The sequence below is a fragment of the Lagopus muta genome, chromosome 4 (assembly GCF_023343835.1).
Source record: "Lagopus muta isolate bLagMut1 chromosome 4, bLagMut1 primary, whole genome shotgun sequence".
NCBI classification, from domain to species: Eukaryota; Metazoa; Chordata; class Aves; order Galliformes; family Phasianidae; genus Lagopus; species Lagopus muta.
In genome coordinates, this window is record NC_064436.1 from 15,242,459 (window position 1) to 15,268,300 (window position 25,842).

A 25,842-nucleotide genomic window follows, 5' to 3' on the forward strand; every position below is an offset into this window, starting at 1 on the left:
TAACAGTGCTGAGATGCAGGGTGCGTTTATCTGTAAATGTTGATTTTAAATAACCAAAATTTCTATTAAAATTCCTTTATATCTTCTGATCTCACATTTGAAAAGTCAGATAAGGACCATTTACCTTAAGAGGATGTGATTATTCTGCACTGTCAGCCTTCACCATCATTTGTAATGCTCTGTAAAACTGCAGATTATTTTCTAACACTATCTGTAAAATAGGCTGCCTTGACAAAAGTCAGATACACTGTGGCTTGGTTCTAATTCCTAATTACCAGAGATGCACAACTTTTTCTGAACTTGGATAGTTGATCAAACTTCTTCTAAAATGCTGTAGTACGTGAAGCATAGGGAATTAATAGAAGCTTATTTTTCTAGCATTATTTAAAATTGATCTCCCTGCAGCTCTTCTTACAGTCTTGTTATAATACAGCTAACGTTATGTTAAAAATCAGTTAGAGGTTATGTGATTGCAAGTTAGAGGTGTTTTATTTATTGCCAGATTCTCTATGGTGGCAATGAAAATGCTTTCTAGGTTTCAGTCTAAAATGTGAAATAAGACTAGAAGTAATTACTCCTGTGTGAATACACAGTTCCTTCTTCTGACAGTAAATTTTTCTCAGTTATACTTTAAAGAAGTCTGAAGACACTGAGAATTATATTAAACATATTCCATGTGTGCAGAAGTGAAAAAGAAGGTTCAAATATATTAATTTCAGCCTCAGATGGGATATAACTCTTAATTTTTCCATTTGTACTCTGGACAGTATCTCATAGCTCTATAAAATTTCTTATTCTAAATGCAGGTGGGTTCTTAGAGCAATATCGAACCTGTTCATTCCCTTTAGAAATCTAGAGTAATAACTCACAGCATAGAAAAATAAAAATAAATCAGTTCTATCCCAGATATGTTACTGCTTAAAAAAAAAAAAAAAAAAAAAAGAGGAAAGAGAAAAGGAAAAAAAAACCCTACAAAACACAGCTTTGATGTTCCTTTACAGAGCTATTAAAGAATGGATTAAATATGTGGCTTTACTTCCATATGGTGCTTAACATTGGTGGTTACACATGGCATTGGAGATAAACTACAATCCCATCACTGGACGCTGCCTAAATATGCAAGAACTGGATAACAGATTCCTTCAAACACTTTGGTTCATCTCTCTTGGGGCTTTTTTTTTTTCCCACCAGCTTGCTTAAAAAAAAAAATTATATTAATATTTGTGGGATTACATCCATTTCAGAGAATGCACAGTAAATTGCATTGTAGAGTGCAATAAAGACATTTATCTGTATAAAGTATTTCATTCTGTACATGTTAGGATGATATTCAGTAATACAGATCTTCATAAAATATTTTCAATTTTTGCCTGGAAGAAAATCAATCATTTATTCAGAGGAGGAATTAGAATATGCATCTTTCCCTAAAAAAGTAAACACTTCAACTCTGTAGTTTCTAAAGATTGCAAATTGGGGAATGTTGTGAATTTTGTTTTGTTTTTCATTAGAAGCAGCTGATGAGATGGAGACACCAGCACTAGAAGGAAGGGAGTTGGTAGCTGAGAACTTTGAATGAGGATAAACCCCTAAGTGCTTATGGGTGGCAAAAATTAGATCCTTTTGTTCTGTTTGTTTTTTGTTTTGTTTTGACATCACTTAGTGCTGTCTAGGAGGCAGTCCATTAAATTTGCTGGTTTGAATACCTAAATTTCCTGCATTTTATGGGGAATGTGGGCACCCTATCTCAAGAAATTGATTTTTATTGCAACACAGAAATCCCGGATGGAAGTAGGCCAAGTTATTTTTTGTACTGTAAAAACTGAGGGATTTTTTCCCTTAAAATAAAATGCCAGAATTTTTTGTGCTCATTCAGCTTCAGACAGAAACTATAAATGAACCATTTTTCCTTTGGATGTGAGAATTTGTGCTGAGTTCTGCTAGCATGTGTAACTAAAGGAATGTGAAAAGTCTTAATCCCTAGTGCCATATGATATGACAGACTATAATATTTCAGAGTTTGCTGCCAAATCCTAATCTAATATAGGCAGACACTTTTTCTTTAGCAAAAGAGTTTCCAGTCATGTCCAAAAATATTTAACCAAAGCAGACATGGAGATTGTGATCTGTCTTGGAGAACAGAGTAGTTGGTAATCTGGATAATATTTTGTTACTCCTTTATTGCAAAAAATTAGATTCAGACTTCAGCAGTTGCTGTTTAGTGATGCCTTTATTTGGAAATGTATGGTAACTAATCATACTGGACTGATAAAATTATGCTTATGCATAGCCAAAGCATTCAGAAGCACAACAGATTAGCTTTCCACTGCAATTCTGATTCCAAATCATTATAGATCAACATTATTTCACTTCCTGTTGGAGCAGAATAGGACTATATGGAAATAACATGAAACCATTCTGTGAAATCACTTCATAAGGAAAAAATGGCATATTGCCTTTCTCAGACCACCAGATTTGTCAAGTAAAACAAATGTTTTTTTCTTGTTCTTCTTTTCTAATACCTCGCTCACAGAGATGATTTGTGAGTAAATCAAGACATTCTATTAACATTAGATTTTTAAAAAATTATTTATTTATTTTTTTAATTATCTTTTTGTTAGAGTTATGCGTAGTCAGGTGTCGTATTTAGATCCAAATTTTTAGTTATTTTTTATGTTTAAGATTTCTGGAGTGGTCATGTCTAGATTTAACATATGTTGTCTGAAACGAACAGGAAAGCACCCAAAGATAATAACGTGAGGTGGTAATTAAGTAAACAGGTAAGTTGCTTTGAATATTCTACTACATCAGGAACATAGCAGATGAAACGGGGTTTCACTTCTTTTCTGAAACAACCTGTTCTCATTTCATTTCCATCCCCTTTGCCCCCTCTACTTTCTGCTAGAAACCACTGGTGCTCATGGGATGGCACTATGCCATAGCAGGGTGTTAGGAAACCGTGTCTGCAGGTTCCATTTTATGGCAAGGTTTATGGCATCCCTTTTTAAACTCTAGAGATTAGCTCAGAACACAGTTTCCCTGTGTCACTAATATCCCACCTTTCAGACCTACGTCACTTGGGGACTGCAGGAGATTTCTGCTGAGCAGTTTGAGGGAATACCAGTGCATACAGGGATTGCATTGCTAACGGATTTGGAAGGACGTCTAGCCTAAGGTCCCTCCATGAAAAAAAACCTGTTATCTAAAGGTTCCTCCTAGATAAGAACTGTTTGGAATAAATAGCACATGTAGGCAAGAGTGTCTCCAAGAAACACAGTTAATCAGTTAAACAGGCTTTAACATATTTCATTCATATATTCTTGGCCTACCTTCTAACCATTACATTGCTTTATTTTTATTAAATATAAAAAAGATTAAAGAATTTAAAAGACATCTCTCACATCATTTGTGTCAAGACTAGCACAGAGGAAATGCATTATCAAGCCCCAGCTACCTGAGATCCACTGAGCTGCTTGAGTCATGGAATGTTAAATTAATTGGGCTGGGTGATATAAGCAATGAAGAGTGAACAAGGTCAGTCCCCACCCCGCCAAAGAAATGAAAAAAAAAAAGCTTCCTGTCATGGAGCTGCTGTGCAGCTTTGCAGAGAGGAGAGCTGCTTTCTGGAAGAGGAAACAACCTTTGCAGCTGTGAAACCTGAGAGAACAATGGAGATTGTGTACACCAGCAGTTGAGGGGAGCTGTTTTCGGCTCTCCAGGGCTCAATGCCAGACCGGTCCCTCAACAGCAATCTTTTTTCTGTAATAAATTCTAAACTTCTTCTTTTGGCCTTATTGCCACACTCTGAGCTGAAGTGAATTGAACAACTGATAGAAGGCACCCCCTGTCTTAAAAGCTGTTGGCGTGTACTGAACTCCAGCAGATCTGTTCTGGATGATGTAGGAGAGGTATGAAAAGTATGCTCCCACCATATAGAAGTCTTCTAACGCAAAAATTGGTTCATTTCTGATTACTGAAATATCTGAAGGAATATGGAATACTAACTTAGAACGATTATAACAATTGGTGTATATTGTTAAAATTACGATGTATCTAGAAAAGTGATCTTTATTCTTAATTAGTGTAGCTTTTTTGCCTGATATTTTCCTTTTGCTGGTCTGTACACCCTAAGGAGTGACACAGCAAGGAGCAGAAAGCTTAAATGTGCTCACTCTCATCAGAATGGGAAGTTTTGTCTATTAGATGATGCCTGAGCTCTCCCATCTCGACCTAATTCTAACTGAATCAGTCTCATAATACTCTTCACTTTTAATTGGAGAGTATTCCTCTTCACATTCTGTTGTGCTTTCTCATCTGCTGCTATACCTTTTCATAAAGAGGGCTGCATTTTCACTGTAAGTGAAGCAGTATTTGAGTGTTTATTGCTCCCCAGGCTAGAAAATGTCTCATAGAAGTTCCATGGCATTGTTTACAGATACATAATGGGGTATGCTGTGTGTTTTTTTTTAAACTAACATCTCTGTTGGTCTGAAAATCAGTGTACCAAACACAATGATTTTAGTGATGAATAATAGTTAGAGTCTGACTACATTATTTTGCCTGACAATCTTTTTTTAAATAAATATGTAAATTTATAAATTTATAGTTTTCTCAGCAGGCCATTAGCCTGATTCTTCTTTACTTACCTTTTCAACACATGGGACTATTTGTGTAATGAGGCATTAATTAATATAAGTTGGGAGTAACAGAAAAAGCTCCTGTGTTTTTTTCTAAGTCCATAATAAGATTATACGCTCCAACACTGTGAAACTTGGACCTACTGGAGCTAAACAAAAATTTGTTTGTTTGGTTGAAATTTTTAAAGGTTATCCCAAATACAGAATGATGATGAAAGATAAAGACAGCAATGATAAAAGTTTATGCCTGAAAATGATCGTAGAAGGAAAAGAAAAAAAAAGAAATGTAATGATTAATATTGTTTTTAGAATCATTATGAAGGCTATTTCATGGTTAATGCGTGCTTGTAGTCACTGTGGCTCTGATCCCCATGCAAACAAGACAAAAAGCATTTTCCTCTTGTTTGTAGACTGAGTTTAAACTAAAACCTAAACTTCTTATGCTTGTCTTAGCATTTTGAAAAGGAGCAAAGGAACTGTTTAAAACAAAGAGAAAATATTCTTCTAGACTTTACTTAGACTGCAAACTTCACTTTTTTTTCTGTCTTTGCTCTTTGGAAATATATTTTCCTCTTCACTCCTTCCAACTTGCCACATTAGTGGTTCTCAAAGCCGTGACTGATAACGTGCAGGTAGCTCTTGCTTACCCTACACAGGCTCTTCTGTACATTGCAGTACATACCATAATAACTCTATGGAGAAAGAGCAAAGCTGTTTTAACATGCCTGAGTCTATTCCCTTCCAGAAATCTTATGATTGCTGTTACACACTTGAAAGAGTTCTTTGTTAGGCCAAGCTATACAGATGCATGGTTTAGCTGCAAAACACACTGACATCTCATCCCAAAACATTCATCTATTGGTCATGGTGTTTATATAGGTAGACAGCTGTAATGTGTTTGTGGATGTCAGTAAGTTGTAGCAAACTAATTCTGTTATGGTCTGTTATGCATTAGAGCTAAAATAGAAACAGCAGTATCAGAATACCTGCTTAATCTTTGGGGGGTTTACTCTTTTTTTTTTTTTTTTAAAGGTAAAAATGATTTGCAAACCATAGTGGAACTGCTAAGTCACAGCCTAAAGCAGTGATTGAGTACCTGGTGGGAAGGCAGGGCCAACCCAGGGCAGCTCAGGTGCATGCAGTGTATCTGAGTGAGCAGAAGGGCTGGAGCCAGGATACACCACTTCCCAGACCTCATTTAAGGTAAGTAGGTGTGTGTGTGTCCTTTGGTTTTGTGTTTATGGCTGTATTTGAGTATGTTCTTACTTGCTGCAGCCTAGGACTTTGTAATTCTACTGTCATTGCTGTATTTTCCATTGTGTTACAGCATTATATGAACATAAAGTGAAACCTTAAAAATTGTAATGTTAGATTGAAACAACTCTGAAGGGTACTTTTTTGTTCAGTGTCATTTTGAAGCATTTTTTTCAATTTAAGGTCCTTGATTTTATTCCAGGTTCTGTGGAGTCTACTTACCACAGACTCTTATTCTCTACTTCATTATAAAACCTCCTTTATCCGTGTACTTATTTTGGCTGTTCTTTTAAGTTCATGGCTATGCTGACAATCTTGTCATGTGAACGTTCCTGCAAAGACTTTTTTCATACTACCTGCAGGAGTTTACATGCGTTTATCTTGTAAGAGTGGGAGCAAAATTATTGCCTCATCCTTAAGAATTAAAATCGTTAGGATTTTCTATTTCTTACTGAATGAGACATATGATTCTAGTTTATGGTTTTTCTATGCATTGTCAGACCCAATGTATTTCTACAGTACAGCAAAATATTATTGTTTTTTGTATCATGTAATACTGAACTTTCATAGTAAGTAGCCTGTAAGTATTAGATGAATATTCAAGGATTTTTTATTTGTGTTTTAAATTGCATACCAGGAGGGGATGTATGTTTTTTTTTTACATATATGTTTGTGTCTGTAGTCTTGAATTGGAGCCAAGACTGTGTGAAAATATTACTTGTGTGGAAGCTCTGAATGTTCTTTTTCACACTTATCATTATGCAAGCATTTTCCCTCCTTACTATCTACTACCCTGCAATTCTATTTCCTTTAAGTGATGTTATTTCTGGCTCATACTGGAAAATATTCCATCTCCTTTCAACTACCTAGACTCATTTTAAATTAAGTAGTTGCTATCCTTATCTGATGAATGATGTAGTACTTTAACCAATACTGTTAAGGATTGGGAAGATCTATAGATCAGCTGCTTGAAAATAATAAGGCTTCCAACATTGGTGCAAGCATTTCAAGTGTAAATTTTCTAAGTGGGCTCTTTAAGACTATTTGATGTTTAGTTGCTCGAAAAAACTTTACACAATTGGCTGCAAGACTTTTTGCTGGTGCCTGTATTCGTACCACAACAACACAAGAGGAATGGAATTATCATTTCTTAATGATGAAATAATCTCTATTTTTCCTGGCTGGATTATATTTAAAATCTAGATTTTATTTATTTATTTATTTATTTATGTATTTATTTATTTATTTATTTATTTATTTATTTTGACATAAAAGGAAGATGAAGCTAAGGCCAGTGATAGATTTAGTCATGAAGAAGTTGAAGTGTGGAGTAAATGGTGTTCTACATCAACTATGTGCCATTTCTATGTAGGATGTGAACATGACAATGTTAGGGAAAATTCTGCCATAATTTACTTGATTTTATATTAAAAAACAAAACAAAACAGGATGATGCTGGGTTACTCATGCAAGACAGGCATTACTTTGCAGGTTTGTGTGCTTTTCACACTAATTCAAAGCACTTGGAGGCAAGTGCCTGTATTAGGAGAATTCCTAGAATTTCTCATGATTATTTCAAGAAAAAACTTTCCTACCACCCAGAGGGCAACTTAGGGCAGGAATTCAACACAACTGACTGAATAACTGTCCTGAAGAGGCCCTTTTTCCTTACTTGTACACAGGAAACAGATGGCAACTAGCTGCCTAATTTATTGCATAAAAAGCAAAAACGAGAGTTGTATTTGCCACGAATAAAAATCGAATCAGGGAGCACATAGGAGATTGTCATAGGCCAAATGCAAAATTAAGTACTTAATGCTAAAACTAAAATTCTGAAAATGTCTGCTAATGTGCTATCTAGATTTTAGGCTTTCTAGCTTTTTCAGCTGTGCCAAGACATATCTGGAGATGCTTCTGATTTGGTGATTCTGGATAGGCAGTGTGTGTGTGTCATATCTTAGTGTAATCATGGTACAGAAACTATGTGTTTTCTTCCTTATGACACATACTTTTCCTCTATTTCTTGTTTATATATTATTAAAGATTTTAATTGTTAAAGCGGTGTTTAGGAGGCCCATTCAGGGGTGAGAGTTAATATAAAAATGGAGGAAATTTTAAGCTTTTTACAGTTAGAGATTAACACTCTGATTGTGATGGATGCTACACAGTAACAGAAGAAGAAAAATTGTATAATTGCTTCAGGCAAAAACTATTTAAGAAGATTGTAAAGATTTTAAACCTGTTTTAATTCAAAGCAGGAGAAAAACTGTGGTTGGGCTGCATGAAATGGGGAATTGGTAGAGCAAGCACCAGGAAATCTAGCTGATTCCATCAGTGCAGCACAGGTTTGAAGCTTCTGGTGAAACTAAGTAAAACCAAGATAATACTACAGCTATATACTATATATAGTTTTTTGTGTTGACTCTTTTTTTTCTTTTTTGCTTTAGTTCTAAGAAACAAATGGAAGAAATGTTAACAAAACCAATATGGGTTGTATTAATCAGTGGCAAAGGAAGAGGTAAGTTGAAACCAACATCTTGCTATTTCTCTATGTTAATAAATGTTCAACAACTAAAGAAATCCAGACAGGACAGGTTTGAATGAGTGTCTATAGAGAGTACATCAATAGATGTGTATTCAACAGTGCTGTTGTAAGACTGGCCAGTAATCACAGCCTACATTAATTCCAGAAAGTACACACAAATAATATTTCTTGGCTCCATTTTGAAAGCAGCATTTGGAAAGTTATTTGCACTAATCCTGTAACAATAACAGGATCTGTGTTTCCAGCGTAAGCATAGCTTTGAAAATGTAACTGTGTCTAATGCAATAGTCATAGAAATCCCAGACCTCTTGACCTCTGTGAAAAGGGAGAAATTTTGCCAAAATATTTGCCTCTAAACTAGAAAAAATGTCCTGTACCCTTTAGTATCCTCACCTCAGCAGTCTCTTTTTTCCTAGAGGGATGTAATATAATTAAAAAAAAATGAAGGAGGAGGAAGAGATATCAAAAGAACCCAAATCTCCTCCTTGTGTGTCTCAAAATCCCAAGCTTCTCTGCCAAAGATGTTATAATGCCTGTGATGAAGAATGGTGACTTTAAGTGCTGAGTGATTTAAAATGATACCATAAAACTATAGAAGGGCTTAGGTTGGAGGGGACCTTGAAGATGATCGAGCTCCAGCCCCCAGCCATGGGCAGGGTTGCAACCATTAATCAGGCTTCCCTGGATCCCATGCAACCTGGCTTTGAGCTCCTCCAGGGGCACCCACGGACTCTGTGGGCAACCTGTGCCAGTGCCTCACCACCTTTTGAATAAAAAAATTCTGCCTACTATCTAAGCTAAGTCTCCTTCCTCTTTTAGTTTAAAGCCATTCCCCCTTGTCCTATCACTATCTGACTGTGTAAAAAGTTGATCTCCCTCCTGCTTGTAAGCTCCCTTCAGGTACTGCAAAGCTGCAATGAAGTCTCCTCAGACCCTTTTCTTCTTTAAGCTAAACAAGCCCAGCTCTCTCAACCTTTCCTCATAGGAATCCTCACAATAATCTTTGTGACTCTTCTCTGGACCTGCTCCAACAGCTCTGAATCCTTTCTGTACTGGGGGCCCTGTGCTTGGATGCACTACTCCAGAGGAGACCTCCGGAGGGCAGAGTAGAAGGGGGCAATCTGTTCCCTCTCCCTGCTGGCCACCCCTCTTTTGATGCATCCCGGATACTGTTGGCCTTCCAAGATACAAGTACACACTGCTGGCTCATGTCCAGCTTTTCATCCATCAGGACCTCTAAGTCTTTTGCTGCAGGGCTGCTCTCAGTAAGTAAGTATGCTGTTGTACTCTCCTCTTGCCTGACAATGCATAGTGTTATCTATTCTACTTCAGTTCCTGCTCCCTTCAGTCTGAGGAGAAGGACATATGGAATTGGATTATTTTTTTTCTCTTCTACCTAGAAAGATTTGTGTATAAGCCTTACATATGTTTGTGTATAGAACAAGAAGTTATGTGAAATTCAGTGATTTATGCAGGAAAGTAGGAAGTAAAATCTGAATAATTTCAGCCTATGTTTTTCTGTTCAGAATTCTTGTTGACTTTAGAGGAATGCGAGATTAGTCTATTTTCAGAATAGAATACAATTCTCCACATTAAGTATCTGCTGGAATGATTGGATATTGGACTTTTGCATCATACTAGATGTTGTCATTTTCCTATGATATTGGTTTCTAGTCTTGTGTTTTGCGACAGGGATGTTGGTTATGATTATGTGACATATTTTAAAGGACATATTTAATGAATCTGCTCAGAATAGCAGTATCTGAAGATTGCTGCCATGTATGGCACCCTTGTTGTGAGTCTGAATAAAACTCTAAATTTTTACTTCACATTAATCAGACACAAAGTATTCTCAGCATTGTAAAAATAAAATAAAATAAAAAACTGCTTGCAAGCCAAGAAAATGACCGAGTCAAGAAGCACAATAAAGGATATTAAATAACCTTTCAGATATTTCTCCTTACCTCTCAGTTAAAAGGGAAATAATTTTCAAGACAGTAGGGTTTTACAGAGGAAGAAATATTATACACTAGTGAGGCTTCAAAAAGTGATGAAACTGCTTAAAAGGACCAGAAGGTGGCAGTACTCCATGCGTCGCTGAATTCCTAGCGCCCTCTGAGCTATCCAGTGTTCATTCTGAAGTGCTTGACATCTACTTATCTTCAGATATATCCAAGGGAACTGTGCCCTTAAAATAATAACTTCCCTTTGTGGCTACGTTTGCTTTTCATGTATTTCGTGGAAGTGCACAATATGTAAAATAAAGTATTTCAAGAGGTCTGAAAAATGTGCTTGACCAATTCCCTTTCTACTCACAGGCATTCCTGCAGACTGCTGACTCTGTCTCTTGCTATGGTCTCATGTGGCATGTTGATAAATCACAGAAGTCCGCCAGTTATACGTGTAGCTTAATTGATGTCAGGTGATCTGAAGTAAAATTTATCAAGGCTGAGATTTACTTGATCCTTTTACTTAAGAAAAATCGTGGATACTGGTAATGTAAAATAGTTCTGTATTTAGAGAAGTATCTCCAAGACACAATTTGAACAGGCTTCTTTATACTTTGAGCAGTCATTTTCAACAGAAGTAAAACTGCGGGTGTTAAGATGGAAGTAGCTGTGTTTTATCCCCCGTGACAACTATCCTCCTGCTTGTCCATCAGACCAAATCCAGCTAATAATGGATCCCTTTTTCCAATTTCAAAAAACAACTGAAGGGTCCTTGCTGTAAACAGGGGATGGTTATGGTGTATGGTGATGTATGGTATTCTGTAATTCTAAATGAACGCGATACGTTTATTAGTGACTGTTGTTGCAGTAATAGGGTTGTATGTGTGGTACTGTACTTTGCAGTTCTCCAACATTCTGCACAGTGCTGCTCTGACCATAACTGTGCCTCTGACCATGTTACATTTGCTTTTCTCTGTTCCTTCTTCCTTCGGCCTTCTCACAGGGTTGGGATTGTTATCCTTGCAGTTGTCTTGCTTTTATGTTCTCTTTCCTTTGCCTGTTGCCAACAGTGTTGCTGTTTTTTCCTAGTAAAGGACCAGAAGAGAAGTGAGCCACCATGCATTCGGTGCAAGTGGAGGTCTGTGTGTTCAAGATGGCAGTTATAAATCAGCAGTTCAGTGAGGGAACAGAGTGGCAGGGAAAGAAATCTCCTTTCTCTGTTAAAGTCCTGTATTGATCTTAATTTTTTTTTTTTTTTTTTTAAACTAACTGTATCAACTTACTTGCTACTATAAATATTAAGAAAGATACAGATTATATTCCTCACTACTACTACTTTTCCTCTTGCAGTCATACTGCTTTCATTACTAAGGAGGTGGGCTTCTCTTAATGAGAGCTATGCTACTTTGATTATACCATTTAAACCCAGAAAATACAGAAGGTGGTAAGATTTTCCTTGAACCAAATTCATTTGTTGAGCAGAATGCCACAGCCAATAGTAAGCCAGCTGTTAGTTGTATCCTCACTCAGGGTGTGGTTTTGTTTTTCTTGCTTTGAGGTTGAACTGGTCAGGTGGCTTGCTGCTGTTGAAACGGTCAATTCAGTTCCTATCTTGTCCTGGCCACACATTTGTTACTTCACTGGTGCTGTCTTCTGTATTAGTCTGATCCTACCATAAACTAGTTCTACTCACTAAACCAGAGAAAACTAATCCAACAAAAATGTGAATAGTTTTCTGTGGTTTGGTTGTAGCTGAAGCATTTTTCCTCAAACTCAGGTGAAGGAGTATGGAACTGCTTGCCCATGAACTGGATGAGGGAAGTGTTGAGTAGCACAGTGGTGTTACACTGGCTTAGCCATTCTGTGAAAACTCAGTCACAGTTTAGGAGATACTGGAAAGAGAAGGGTCGTGTGTAAAGTAGAAAAAATAGTTAATGTGGGCCGAAGCATGCCACCATGAAGAAAATGGGTCATCTACTATCTGAAAATGCAGAGGATGGATGCAAAAGGTGTTTTTTTGCCAGATGTTGGTTTTCCCAAGAAAGTCTGGTTAAGAATCTCTCTCTCCTTCCCTTAATGGTTTGTTTCCAATCTGCCAATGTAATATATTTTAGGATATATAGTGTAAACTGTACTGCTGAAATAATGTGGCTTAAGCATTTGCTCTTTTGGAGGTTTATTTTTATCCCAGTTCACTTCAGTGAAGCTAGTATCTCCTGAAAGTACACCTTTAGGATGGAATGATATGGTTCAATCCAAATTAGTAATTTAGCAGTACATCATTACTGAAAGAAGTTTTTTTCCCTGCTGATCCAGAAAAAATTAACATCCTTCTGTCAGATTTGTGAGCTGAATCAGCTTACTGTGTTTCTGTATGTGCATGCATGCGGATCTGAAGCGGTCCTCAGTCCGAAGCATGAGTGGTGGAAAAACCTGTGGCTGGGAATGAGAGGGAAGGAGAAAATAGGGTCTCAGCCTTTTGGTTACATGAAGGGTTCATGATGGCTCAAACCAGTACAAGTACTTCCACCTGTCATGTTCATCCCAAAATACTTCATTGATGAAATAGAACGAGCTACATTAATGGCTGTACTAAATCTGGAAGTCTAGATTGCAGTTTCCCTGTGCTTGTTCCTATTTTCTGTATGTCGTGCATTAACACGTTTTTTGGTGTCACGAGCGCTAATAACTGCGTACTGATTTATTTATTTCTAACTTTGTGAAACGCTGTTACTAATTTGCTCAGGTAGCAACCATGTCCTTTACTAGCAAAGTACCTCCTACAGTATTGGGGGTAACTCTGAGGGAGAGTGTTCTGGGTGCAGCTACATTGTAAATACAGTGAAGAAGCAGCTGTCACCAGCCATTACTTTTTGGTCTGAGATCTTTCATCACTGGTTATCTAACGTGGAAAAATCCACAAAATCATCTATTTATCTAGCTTATCAAGTGTCAGGGAAGACCTTTAAATGTTCAGCAGCCTCAAACTAGTTAATCACCAGAGTGACTCTCTGCAGTACATTTAGTTCATATAAATCAGTCAATTGTTTGCTAATCAGTCACAGCTGATTTCCTCATTCTTGGCTGAGATCAACAACTTCCTTCTCCTAATCCCTGAGATAGTTATTTATTCAAAGAGGACTTTCTACTCCTCCATTTCATATAGGGAATTGCTTGATATTGCCCTGTCATAATCTGCATGTGTAGCCTTATTGCAAGCTTTTGTTCTCTTTATGCTGCCTTCTATATAGTTAGTTACCCTGTTGATCAAGTACAAATCTTGAAGATCTATTTTCTTTTGTAGAAGGGAGTACTAAAGTCTTGTACTGCTACAAATCTTTTTTTTTTTTTCTTGTTATAGCATAAGTGCATTCAAATTTTATGCTAATGAAGTATTATAAAGTGCCAATCACATTCAATGAGATGAGAAATACTTTTAGTCACTTAAACATAAAGCTCCTGCTTAACCTCCCAGTATGGTAATGGAAGATCACTCGCTGACCATAAGCCTTAAAGAAGCTAAACCTGTATGTACTCAAACCTCTTGAACTCTAGTAAATGTGAATCCTGTTCATTGTGCACAGAAGTAAACAAAGTGCAAAACAGGGAGGAAGATCCCTTCTACTGTTATAGCTGTAGATATTAATTCAGCAAGTTACAAGATCCTGTAAGAATTTGAAGCTGATGAAGTATCTTTAAGATGAATTATTTCTATAAGGAATCCTGAAATTATTATAATTTAAACAATGTTAGTCTTACCAATGACCCATTAAGAACACTTACATTCAAGTATGTTGTTTTTATCTTACTGCACTCTTCAGAAGTCTGACAATTATACTGTTTTTCTAAAAGTCTGCTTTTCTGTCTGTCAGCACTAAGCAGTCAGGAATGCTATCCAATATTTAACCAAGCTTGGAGAATAAAAAGTGAATGCCATATGGACATCAGTGATTACTATCAAAGGTAGTTCCAGTTTGATCATCTTGTACATGAAAATATAGAATTTGCTAAATTTTCCTGGACAGAGGGAAATCCTCATCAGCTTTTCTGAATTAGTTTAGGGAAAAAAAGGTGTGCTGTAATATGAAAGGCCATTTTTAATGGTCAGTAGAGTTCTCCCTTGTGCGTGCTTGGAGGCATGTGGATAGTTGGGAAATCACTTTGTGATGATTCTTCTGAATTATGTGCAGCTAAATCAGGCACAGAGCTGGTGAAAGTGTGCAGGATGTGTTAGCAATTCTGCTCTAAGCCATGCTTATAAGTAAATAATATTAATCCCTTCAGTGCAATGCCCAACCAAATTATTAAAGCTAGTTTCTGAAGAAACTTAGACCATGGTGCTTAATAAAAATGTCATGTTCCTTGAGTTATTAGTTCCTCTCTCACTGCTGAGAATAGTTTTGAGCTTTTCTTTATCCAAGAATTTGTGTTTTGTGTGGAAAATGCATCCATAGTACAATACTTACACTATTACTTCAGTTGGTTAAGAACAAAGCAGTGACAATAAAGACTGTAGGAAACACTTCAATATAGGAAGTTTTGCAGATAGCTAAGGCTATCTTGGCTAGTTTGTCCATTACAGTGTCCAAAATGAGTGAGTTGACTATGTGTCTGAATAATTATTTTAGTGTCAGATTTTACAGTTTAGCTTAAAAGCACTAATGTTGTAATACAATGTTAATAACTTCTCTAAGAAATCTCATTTATATTTTTTTAAGTTGCCTCCATGTGGCAAGAAGAAAAATACCCACAAAAACAAGGCTAGTTTCTCAGTTGGCTGAAATCAACATACTACTTTTGAAACTAGAGGAGCTATATTGTGTATAAAAACCAGTGGAGAATCTAACCTACAGGTGTTAATCACATGCACAGTGAAATGAATCTATCCCTATACATTTTCTGTGGTGATCTTCCATTTTTCTATGTGGCTAATACAGGAATTACAAAGGTAGTAACTAAATTACATTTGTGAATATACATATATCATTTTAATATGCAAACTAAGCACGTTGATCAAGGATTGTTAAGAGGCAGTAGACAAGCAGGCTCAGTGAGATATTTCAGATGCACTGTTTCTGCAGATTTCCATTGTAATGCCACTCCCTGCAATAATTAACAAATTGTTTATGTAGTCATTGATATATATGACTGGTCAGCAACTTATGTTAGGTAGTTTTGCTTTCATTAATACATGCCCTTTGATTGAATAAATCTTGATGTGATTCTCAAGAGATCCATATTTCATTATTTTTAATTTAAAGATGATCAATTCCTGATATCTTTTGTTTAGAATTTTAACATGTTTTGCTATTCAAATGTCTTCTATTTTAAATAATGGTTTATGGTAGTAAGAGGAAATTAATTTAGAATATATATATCTTAACAGGACAATATTTCATGTTCCTATTGTACTTAAGACAAGCGGAAAAAATAGATGCATCTGAGTGTATCCGATATGTAGAAAAGTTCTGAATACTTTTTAATAAAATATAAAATTTTTACTAGTAATCTGCTGAAAAGAAAAGCATCTTCAGCAAGCTGAAATATCTAGGCCTATGTTCAACAAAGCCCTAAAGTACACATCTAAGTAGGCACAAAGATAATTTTATTCCACTGTGGAAATCTTGTATTTGATTTTGAGCATGCATAGTCAGACTTTGTGGAATTAGGGCACTGGCACTGTGCATTCCCATGGAAATAACCATTAAGATTCATCCTAACTTGTACAAAAGCAACAAATTCTCTCAGATGCAACTCCATACATCTGTATGCTTGCTGTTGTACAAATTGTAATTCATGAAAATAAAACAGGACTTAAGCCAAGCACTAAGGCTTCTCACATTCTTGGGACCAATGTGATTTTACTACTGGTGTAAGTGATTGTAAGTTTACAGGTGGCATCTTTTTTCTATAAAAACATCTCTCAAATTTCTAAGGGATACAGCTTCATATAATTGTTCATCATGTCTACTTTTAACAGAGCAGTGTCTCAGTGTCTGGTTAGCTTCCTTAGCTGCCATTTACTTGTTATATGCTTTCATATTGTGATTTCTGCCTTGTCAATACTCTTATGATCTGCACCGGATTTTTCTTGTAATACACTTTCGCAGGAGGCAGAGAACAGCTGCAGTCCCTTGAAGAAGAAATCTCAGCACCGAAGAGATTGTACCTAATACATCTGTGGAAATGATTGCACTTATCTGAGGCTTATTCTGTCATATAGTAAGGATGGAGTGGATTTATCTTCTTTCTCATTCTTTAGCCTTGTTTTGAAAGCAAAGAATAAGTTGTTATCATGGCTTCCTCTGCTTCCTTTTTTTGATGACTTGCAGTTTTTGCATTCAATTCTCTATGCTCCCAGCTTGCAGAGACCATGATTGTCACAAGCCCTTCTGTGCTGTGCATCCCCCAGTTTAAACTTCAGAATTATATGGAATCATCACAATATGGCTCTAGGTACCATAATGCTTCTGAAGTCTTATGCCCTTTAGAAAAAAACACTTTGCAGCTTCTTCCACACTGCCACCTTCTCACGTGTTCGTCAGGTATTGCTGTTGGTCCAAGATGCTTTATGTCAATAATAAATCTTTAAATAGCCTATGCTCAGTGCAGCATGTGTTTCTCAAAGAATGATACGATATGTCTTTGAGCAATGAAGCAGAAAGCCTGAAAGAAGGAAGTTGAGACTTTTACAGTGGTTGGAAATAGCATGAACTACTTGATACAACTGCTTAGAACCACTGAGTTTTCCCACAATGCCTACAAAATACACATTTCAACAATTGAATGAAGGTACAGAGCCCAGCTGCTGAGAGCCTTGATCCCTAGTGTCTCTTGCATGATCTACCTAAATTTCAGAGTCCTCAAAAAAGAACAGTGGATTTACAAGTCCTTCAGTGTTTGGAGAACTTGCAATCGCTGAGCAACTTTGTTAGAAAAATCATGGAATCTGGAGGCCATCTGCTCCAACCCCACTGCTCAAGCAGGGCCACCCGGAAAGGCTTGCCTAGGACCATATCCAGGTGACTTTTGAGTATCTCCAAGAAGGGAGGCACTACAGACTCTTTTGGTAGGCTATTCTATTGATTTTAATTTCATAACCTAGATTTACAGATAACATACTATATTATTTCATTTTGTGAAAGTGATTTGCTATAAGATTCATTTGCAACAAGTGGGAATTTCTTTGTTTAGCAATGAAGAGATGATGAAACAGATTCATTTTGAAGCAGGAAAAAAATTAAAATGGTGCGTCAGCTGGGGGTATGGAGGTTCATAAAAATGCCTTACTGGGTGAGATATGTTGGAACAACACAAAATAAATTTGCAGCATAGCTACAATAATTGTGTAAATATAAATGATTGGTGAAAAATAGTCCAAGAAGAGTCTTTTCGTGTATTTCACTGGGCTGTTGGTCAGTTTCTTTGTCAGGTAGGAAGAAAGGATTTCCTATGGCATGTTCTAGAAATCATCTCCTTAGAAATACAGTGCTTGTTAATGTTCATTTGTCCCACCTTTCTTTCTTTTGCTTATAAATTAACTGGCGATGAGAGTTCACAGGTCTTTATATTCAAAATATGTATGTAAGCCAAGGCTTAATCTATCTACTTTTTCAGCAGAGTCCTGACAAGCACTTAATGAGACAAGTAGTGTATGCCTATCTTTTACTGTTGAGTATTGTGTCTTTGTGGCATTTGTAAGAAATGCTTTTGAGATACTGTCTGCTAACTATCTATGTGACTTGTAAACAAATTCATAAATACACACTTCTTACAGTTTTCTTAGGGATATTGGAAGTCTAGTTATGTTGACCTCTCATCACTTTCAAACACTGACTAGCATCAGAATACCATTCAAGATCAGCTGTATTGTGTTTATGGAAGTCTATCATGTTTTATATACGAATTAGTACTCTATCTTAATTTAAATTATTCATTAAAACAATCATAGAATCATAGAATGGCCTGGGTTGAAGTGACCACAATGATCATCTAGTTTCAACTCCCTGCTATGTGCAGGGTTGTCAACCACCAGACCAGGCTGCCCAGAGCCACATCCAGTCTGGTCTTGAATACATCCAAGGTTGTGGGGCATCCACAACCTCCTTGGGCAACCTGTTCCAGTGTGTCACCATCCTCTGTGTGAAAAACTTCCTTCTAAAATTAGTTTCTCCTAGGCTTATCATTGCTAGTACATAAAATTTATGATGACTGTTGCGAAATTAAAAAAAAAAAACAAACACAAGCCATCTTATAGCCTGCAGCATATTTTCTATTCCTTTTGTTTTGTACAGTGTTGAACCACTACCAGTCCTTAACTGAAATCCAGGATAATGTTTCCTGCCTAACCAACAAATATCCTTATGTCCATCATCTATCCATATTGTTGTCATTGTTTATATATCAAGTTTTCACTTGTGGATTTTTTTTTTTTTCTTGGATTGGTAGTAGAATCTGTTTACACAGTTTTTCATTGTAGTTCATCAGTTCAAATTTTCATACAAACACCTGATAATAAATAATAGCAACTGCAGTACAGTGCAATGTGTGCAGTATGAGAATATGTATTTCCAAGACAAACATTGTTATTTATAACCCTCTAAATGTAAAGGAATTTAAAGATGCAAATAGATCATGGTAACTCAAATTTTAACAGATATCTAAACAAGATAAACTCATATTGGAGTAAGATTTAATTTTTTAAAATAACTTCTCAAAAACATATAAAGAATACCTATTTCTGCAGAATATACGTTTTTATTTTTCATCAAAATGTTGATTTTTCTTTATGCTGGAAAAAAAATGTCCAAAAGATATACTGTTATTTTTCACTTTGTCCTGTGATATGGATGAAAAAGCAGTGATTTTGATGAGATCCTAGTTCTATGGGCTATAGCATTAGAGTTTGGTTGTTGCTATTGTGTGCTGTTCATGTGATGTTATATATTCAGAGGTCTGAAGCGTTGCTGTTGTTTTCTGTCTCCAACTTCTTTCATTATTTCTTTTCATTGAAACGTGGACAAGCTTAGCTTTTGGATTTTCATTGTCATAGGAATTTGGGTATGATTTATGTAGCTTTACAACCTACACTAGGAGTACATGGATTTAGAAACATACATAAATTATCTGCTATCCACAGTAGTTTACTTTAAGGGGCTACATACCCATGAGATTATAAAATAAATATAATTTTTGATGAATTTAAATTTTTGATTGAAATACTATTTACTAACAAAAAAAAAAAAAAAAAAATTCTGCTAGCATCAAAGGTTTTCTGACTTTTACTTAATAGGCAATAAACTTAGCAGAGGTCATATGTTTGACCTCTGATTTTGCTGAAATCTGAATTGAAATCTGAAACTGATTTTGCTTCTTGATGTTCTACTCTTGTACTGTACAAGTCTTGTTATACATAGAACATGTTCTTCCTAAGTTTTATGGTATTTTCATTTTTAGATTTTGTTTTTAATCTGCGCCTAAATAAATGGGATTATTTAAAATATTTCCTTTTAGATTGTAGTCTTTCTGTTGTTCATTTCTGTTGGTTCTTGGAAGCATGAAAATTAGTTTTGATACCATGCGAAATGTCATTGGGAATATTAATAACTATATGGAAGAAAATGTTAACACAGACAACTGGTGATAGAGTCTTTGGCTACAGAACCCTCCTTATCAGGAAATAGCCTTCATCCAGGAAGCATTTTCCCTTTGGAGGCTAGCCATTAAATGAGCCTTGGGAGTGGTGGATGCAGGATCCACCCTTTCTTAGTCATTTGGGAAGCAGGTGAATTGCTTGCACCTGTGCTTCCTGGGCCAGCCACTCACTTCACCAGGTGTTCAATCATCAGTTCAGGCTGTGACATAACATTTCTTTTACAGTTTTAAATGATTTTAATAGTGAGAACTCTCCAAAGTTTCTTTTGTAAAATTCATGGTTGTATTTCAGTATTTTTTTAAGGCTTGCTGGCTGTTTTTTCCCATTATTTTTCTTGTAAGTCATATAACTTTTTTAGTGCTAATCGAGTTGTATCAGCCCTTGGAGAAAATAGGTCTCTATGAATAAATCCCTTCTTTCTTCTTAAGTGCCTAAGACTTCATACAAGGTTTCCTCTAAAGTGTGGTGAAAATATGAACATGTGGTGTAACCTAAAAATTTACAATTAATAATGTAACTGTAAGCTATTTGTCAGGGAGTCTTGAAGTGACAGACAAATTCAGAGTGGGGTTAATGCTATAGAATTTCAAAACATTTTATGTGAATGTATTTTTTGGAATTTGGTGTTTGTGTTAGCTTAGACAGGAGCATTGTGTGCTATCTGGCAGAGTGTAAATCTTCTGGACCCCAATTTTAGCGTGATCTAATTCTAATTAAGTCTTGTTTTGTAACATGGCAGCTACTAAAAATGCTTGTGCTGTTTGGCTGAGTGAGAAGAGATGCAAGGCTTGCTACCTACAAATAAATCTTTAGCATGTCTATTATATTCACTGGAGAGACTGTAAGTTAGATACTGAATTTTCAAAAGAATTTGATGTGTTTATCTGATATGCCTCAGAATTTCCAGGCTGTTTCAGAACAGCTTCAGAAGGAACCGTTTCAGGATTTCAAGGCAGTTTTAGAATTTTCGCCTTTAAGCTCCAGTGTATGAATCAGTTCCTCAAAATGAAAGTACTTGGAGAAGTTAGAGAAGGCCAGTTCTTTATACTCGCCTACCTTATGTACAAAAGAAAGAATAGCATTAAACAAAGTATTTTGTGGTAGGAGATGCAGAGGGACAGCTTGTGATGTTCTGTAGATTTTTATAATAATTCAGTGACAAAGCCTAATAATTTGTCATTACATGTCTGTTTATCTCTATAACCATGGAAATCTGCAGTTCTGCAATGGATGGGAGCAAACACTTTAGAAGTAAATTCAAATGTAAATCAAAGGGATTTTCATTCCAAGACAAATGCATAGGGTTTGAAAGTTTTTGTCTTCTAAAACGCTACAAGATTTCAGTGATGGCCTTCTGTGATGACTGCTTGAGTAATGAGATTTAATAGCCTAGGTTTGCCTCTGTATTTGCAGAATCATTCTCCCTCATTCACAGTAATCTAGAATTGAATCAATCTAGTGGTGAGGATGTGCTTTGAGACAGTTTCCCTCTTCTGGACTGACAGTGAACACGAAGTCTTGAAGTTAGGTGCTGAAGAGCTGTACATCTGCATATGCAGGGGTGCTAGGTGTGGACCAAAGGATGTCTTTTGGCTATGGCATCTCTTGAGATAATGGAGTTATTATGTATTCAGTAAAACTCACGTGAAAATCCTTACCAGTTTGGTAGACAAAGCAAAAGCATAATGTAAGCAGTCATGTAGCTATGGAAAGTCAGAATCACTACTTGCGAAGTCATGCTTTCTACTGAGCATTACAGTATTTCCGGTGTGTTTTGAGTTTTCCAGACTAAAAATAGTCTGATGTGTGTGAAGCAATTCACATTTGAATGCAGATGTGCCTTCTTTAAAATTCTGTTGTGAACAGATCTTTTGTTTTCTTTCCTGAAGGAAGGACCCAACTGGCGCTACACTTCTGGAGGGATGAGTTTTTTGTTGTTGTTTTAATGAAGCTTAGAACTGCTGCTGCTGTCAGAATCTGCTTGACAGTTTTTATGTATGAAGTTGTCTAAGTGATGGTTGCCTTTATGGTGATTTAAAAGAAATATAGCTCTCAGGTTTTAGACAAACAGAATGTTTAGAGATAAGCAGCTGTTAGTTGGATAGCAGTGAAGGACATCTGAGAGTGCTGGATAGCATAATCATAGTGAAGAATATGACTGGACTAATTTATTTATAGTTTATATTAATGAAATCCTGGCAAAATCATCTTAATCTCATAATCTAATGTTGCTTTCATTCTGCATAGTATTAAGTCCGCTTTTAAAAGGCTGTGTATATTTCATATGCTAGTGATAACATAATAGGAGCACATGGAAATCCTATAAAGGTTTGAGAAAAAACTCTCACGAGAAGAAAAACAGATGCAAAGTTATAAGCTTGCACCTGGAAATCTTTCACACGGCAGTTCTGTGTGTTCCCAACCACCCCATAAGGACAGAAACAACACAAACAGCTGATAATGTGATTGTGAGGAATGTGTTGACTGTGGTGATGACAGGGTGATACATTAACCCTAGAGAGCATGGGTGCACCTGTGAAATATTAGACTGTGCTCTTTTACTAGGAGGTCATTTAAGAAATATTTAAGAGTGAGCTGTAAGGTGGAAGGAGAGTGCAGTTAAAAGAGGCTGTGAAGAGGTGGAGGATAGACATTTGGGGATAAGCAGAGCATGCTTGCAGAACAATTTATTACAGAGCTTTGGAAGCTTACTCCTTTCTCATTAAGAACAGATCTCAATCCACATTTCCTGTGCAGGCAAGCCTCTATCAGTGTAACTAATTAAATACACTGAAATTAGTAGACAAGGAGAGAGCTCCTAGTTTATATTAAAAATACATGATTTTACATTAGTGATTTATACTTGAAAAAGTGGAAAGGGTGGGTTTAAAAAAGCTGATTTGGTTGTGATGACTGTACATTTCTGATTCGAGTTTGATTTTTAACATGCCAAATGAAACAGGAAAATGCAACATGCATGGAAAACATAAAATTGAAATTACTGTTCGTTTGGTAATGTTTGCATTTCCTGACTTGAAATGTTATCTTCAGTACTTAAAAATAAGTAATGCTTACAATTACGTTTAAAGAAAGCTTTGCATACTGGTGTTACTGTCTCTGAACGATCACTTTCCATTTTGGAGTTCCCTTGTGGTATGAAAGAAATAAGAATGAGGTTTTTTGATGTTATTTCTATTTTTATTTATTTGGTACTGTGCAATGCAGCCTTACAGAAAATGTGGCAAACATTAAGTTGGATTGTAACAGATACAGGGATCAGGATGTTACAAGTGTAGGCAAGATTCTACTCAGTCACAACACTTTGTATCTGAGAAATGCTGAAATACATTGGTCGATTTACTTCAACATTGTGTTGGAACTTGATGAGAATATGTAGTCTTGATGAGAATATGTAGTCTTATACAAAGGCTGATAAAAGGAATAAAATATTGACTGTATAAAATAGGGAGTCTTTTATGCAGGCTTGTGAACAGATGCTAGCTGACATGTTTTAGCCAGAAACTATGAAATTGATGATTAGGTTTCCTGGGAAAACACTTCTGTGAACGTTTGAGGAAAGCAGTTCTGTGCTTAAAATGTCCTTGCACTCAACTGGATGAGAACCGATTTGGCCTTTCACCAAAGAAAAATAGTCTCTTCACTGACATGACCTAAAAGGAAAGTCAGGTGCTGAATAGAGTTTAATGTTGAAGCAAATAACTGCAAGGAGACAAGTACTGAGTTTTATAGTGTGGAAGAAGTGACAAAGGATACCAGGAGACAGAAACGGTAGAACACATGGATATAGAATACTTTTTTTTTTTTTTTTTTTTTTTTTTTTTTTTTTTTTTAATGATAGATCACATTTTGTTCGTATTTCTGTTAGAATCAGCCTTAGGAAGTGACCAGTACCTGGAAAATGAATTAATACTTTGAATACTTTGGAGGTCTCTCCAGCATTACTCCACCAGTGAAGTGGAGGAAATGAGTGTGAAGTATATTTAGGAATACATTATGCTGAGTCATACCGACCTCATTAAACATTCCACTGATTAACGGCTACAGTACAATTGGTAGTGGGACAAAGTTTGAACCCAAGACAGCTGCAAGACTGCTGAAGCTTCCTTTGACAATAAAGGCACAAAGTAGCTTCTTCAGAACAGGGCTGGGCAAAGCTTACATGGAATTGTGAAGAGGGTTATCCAGAAGGTCAGGTGTTGTCAGCTGAAGAAAATGGAATAAACTAATTGTAATCTAAGTGCACCAGGGACTTAGTAAATGTTGGGCTTCTCAAGCAGTCTTCAGAAATCTGCTAAAATGGCCCTGGTCCACATCAGAATGCTGGAGGGGAAAGTCAGTGAAAGCCTTTCTGAGATTCATCTGCCTTATGCTTCATAGTGAAGGAATGTCTGACTTCAAGTGATGCTGGAGGATGCTGGGCACTGCTGCCTGCAAGCTCTAAAACTTTCTGCAGAACTGCAAGCTGTGAGGACATCATCCAATGGCTCAGAGAAATGCAGTGTTTATATAAAGGAGGAAACCGAGGAGTATGAAAGACTGGTACCATTAAGAGATTAAATTAAATGAAAAAGGATGTTTTTCAGGCTATTTGACTCTAGTGTTTGTTCACTTAAAACTATCCTAAGTGGATGGAGATGATCTTCAGAAATAGGATGTGACTACTGATAGTGGCACATAATGTTTCCAAGTATAATATTCCAGAGGAATCTGGGCTCAGAGTAGAAATACTGATGGGTTAAAATTCTAAAAAGAAGGTTGACACCACAAACTTCAGAGAAAGTATTTTATTCATTTTGAGTGAGTAAACTACAGTGCCAGAGGAAGAGCTGTTAAATCCAGCGTAGCCACTGGTGACTGGTTTGTTTTACTGCAGTTAATTATGCATGTGCTTTTGTTCTAGCGATGCTTTCACAAAATATGTGGTTTTCAGCAATTTTTAAAAATTTTTGTTGTTTTAAGTCATACTTGAAGTTGAGAAATCTGAAAAAGCCAGTTTGCCTGCCTGGAATAGGATTTACTCTAGGATAGCAAGCAAGTAGTAATCCGTAAGGTTTCTGTCAGTGAAGGGGAAGCCACAAATACTTGTAGGACGGTCAGCCTGTGGTGTCTTGTGTAATCTTGCTGAAGGGAATTTGATCCCTCAGGGTAAAGAATTTTAAAGTTGGCTGTTTGCTGTAAGATTTCTTGGTTTGCTAGCTCAGAGTGACTTGACAAGGGTCTGTACTTCCTAAAGTAATTATGATTTGAAAAATTTTGCAGTATGACGTTCTCATAATCTGTCTGATTCAAACTAGTTGAAAGGCACATATATGATAGTAAAATAAACACTGCAAGGCTTGTTTCTTTAGGAAATGATACTAAAAATCTCCTGTGCATCTCCTAACAACTTTTAAACCCCTTGGTTATTTTAAACCAAAGCAGATGAAGGAAAGCAGTCTTTAAGATACTCTATCTATGAGCTTCCTGAAAATACAATCCATTTCGCCTGCCTGCCTGTCAGTGCTCTTGTTGGCGAAAATGCAGTGGTGTCAGTTCAATTCTCATTAGTTGTTAGGTAGTCTGTAGGTGGCAGCATGGTATGAACGGCCTGATTATTTCTGTCAGATCATTGTTTTTGTAGACACAGGAGATTCCAGCAGTTAGTTCTAAAGCTATAGGAAATCAGTTTTCTAATTCTGCTGTCCATATTTCAAATCAGTTGCACTTGAGGCACCGGTATAAAGAAACCATAAAGGTGATTAATATTTGTAATGAAGCAATTGATACCTCGTAAGCCATTCACTT

General features: G+C 36.4%; 1 long non-coding RNA gene across 3 annotated transcripts in view; it reads left to right on the plus strand.

Moving 5' to 3' along the window:
- LOC125692386 (uncharacterized) overlaps positions 1–25,842 on the plus strand; it is a 78,185-nt gene that overhangs the window by 25,663 nt on the left and 26,680 nt on the right. For all 3 annotated transcript variants that reach the window (XR_007376632.1, XR_007376631.1, XR_007376630.1), the window contains exons 4-5: positions 5,667–5,837; positions 8,336–8,406. This is a non-coding gene — a long non-coding RNA (uncharacterized LOC125692386). The remainder of the gene's footprint in view (positions 1–5,666; positions 5,838–8,335; positions 8,407–25,842) is intronic.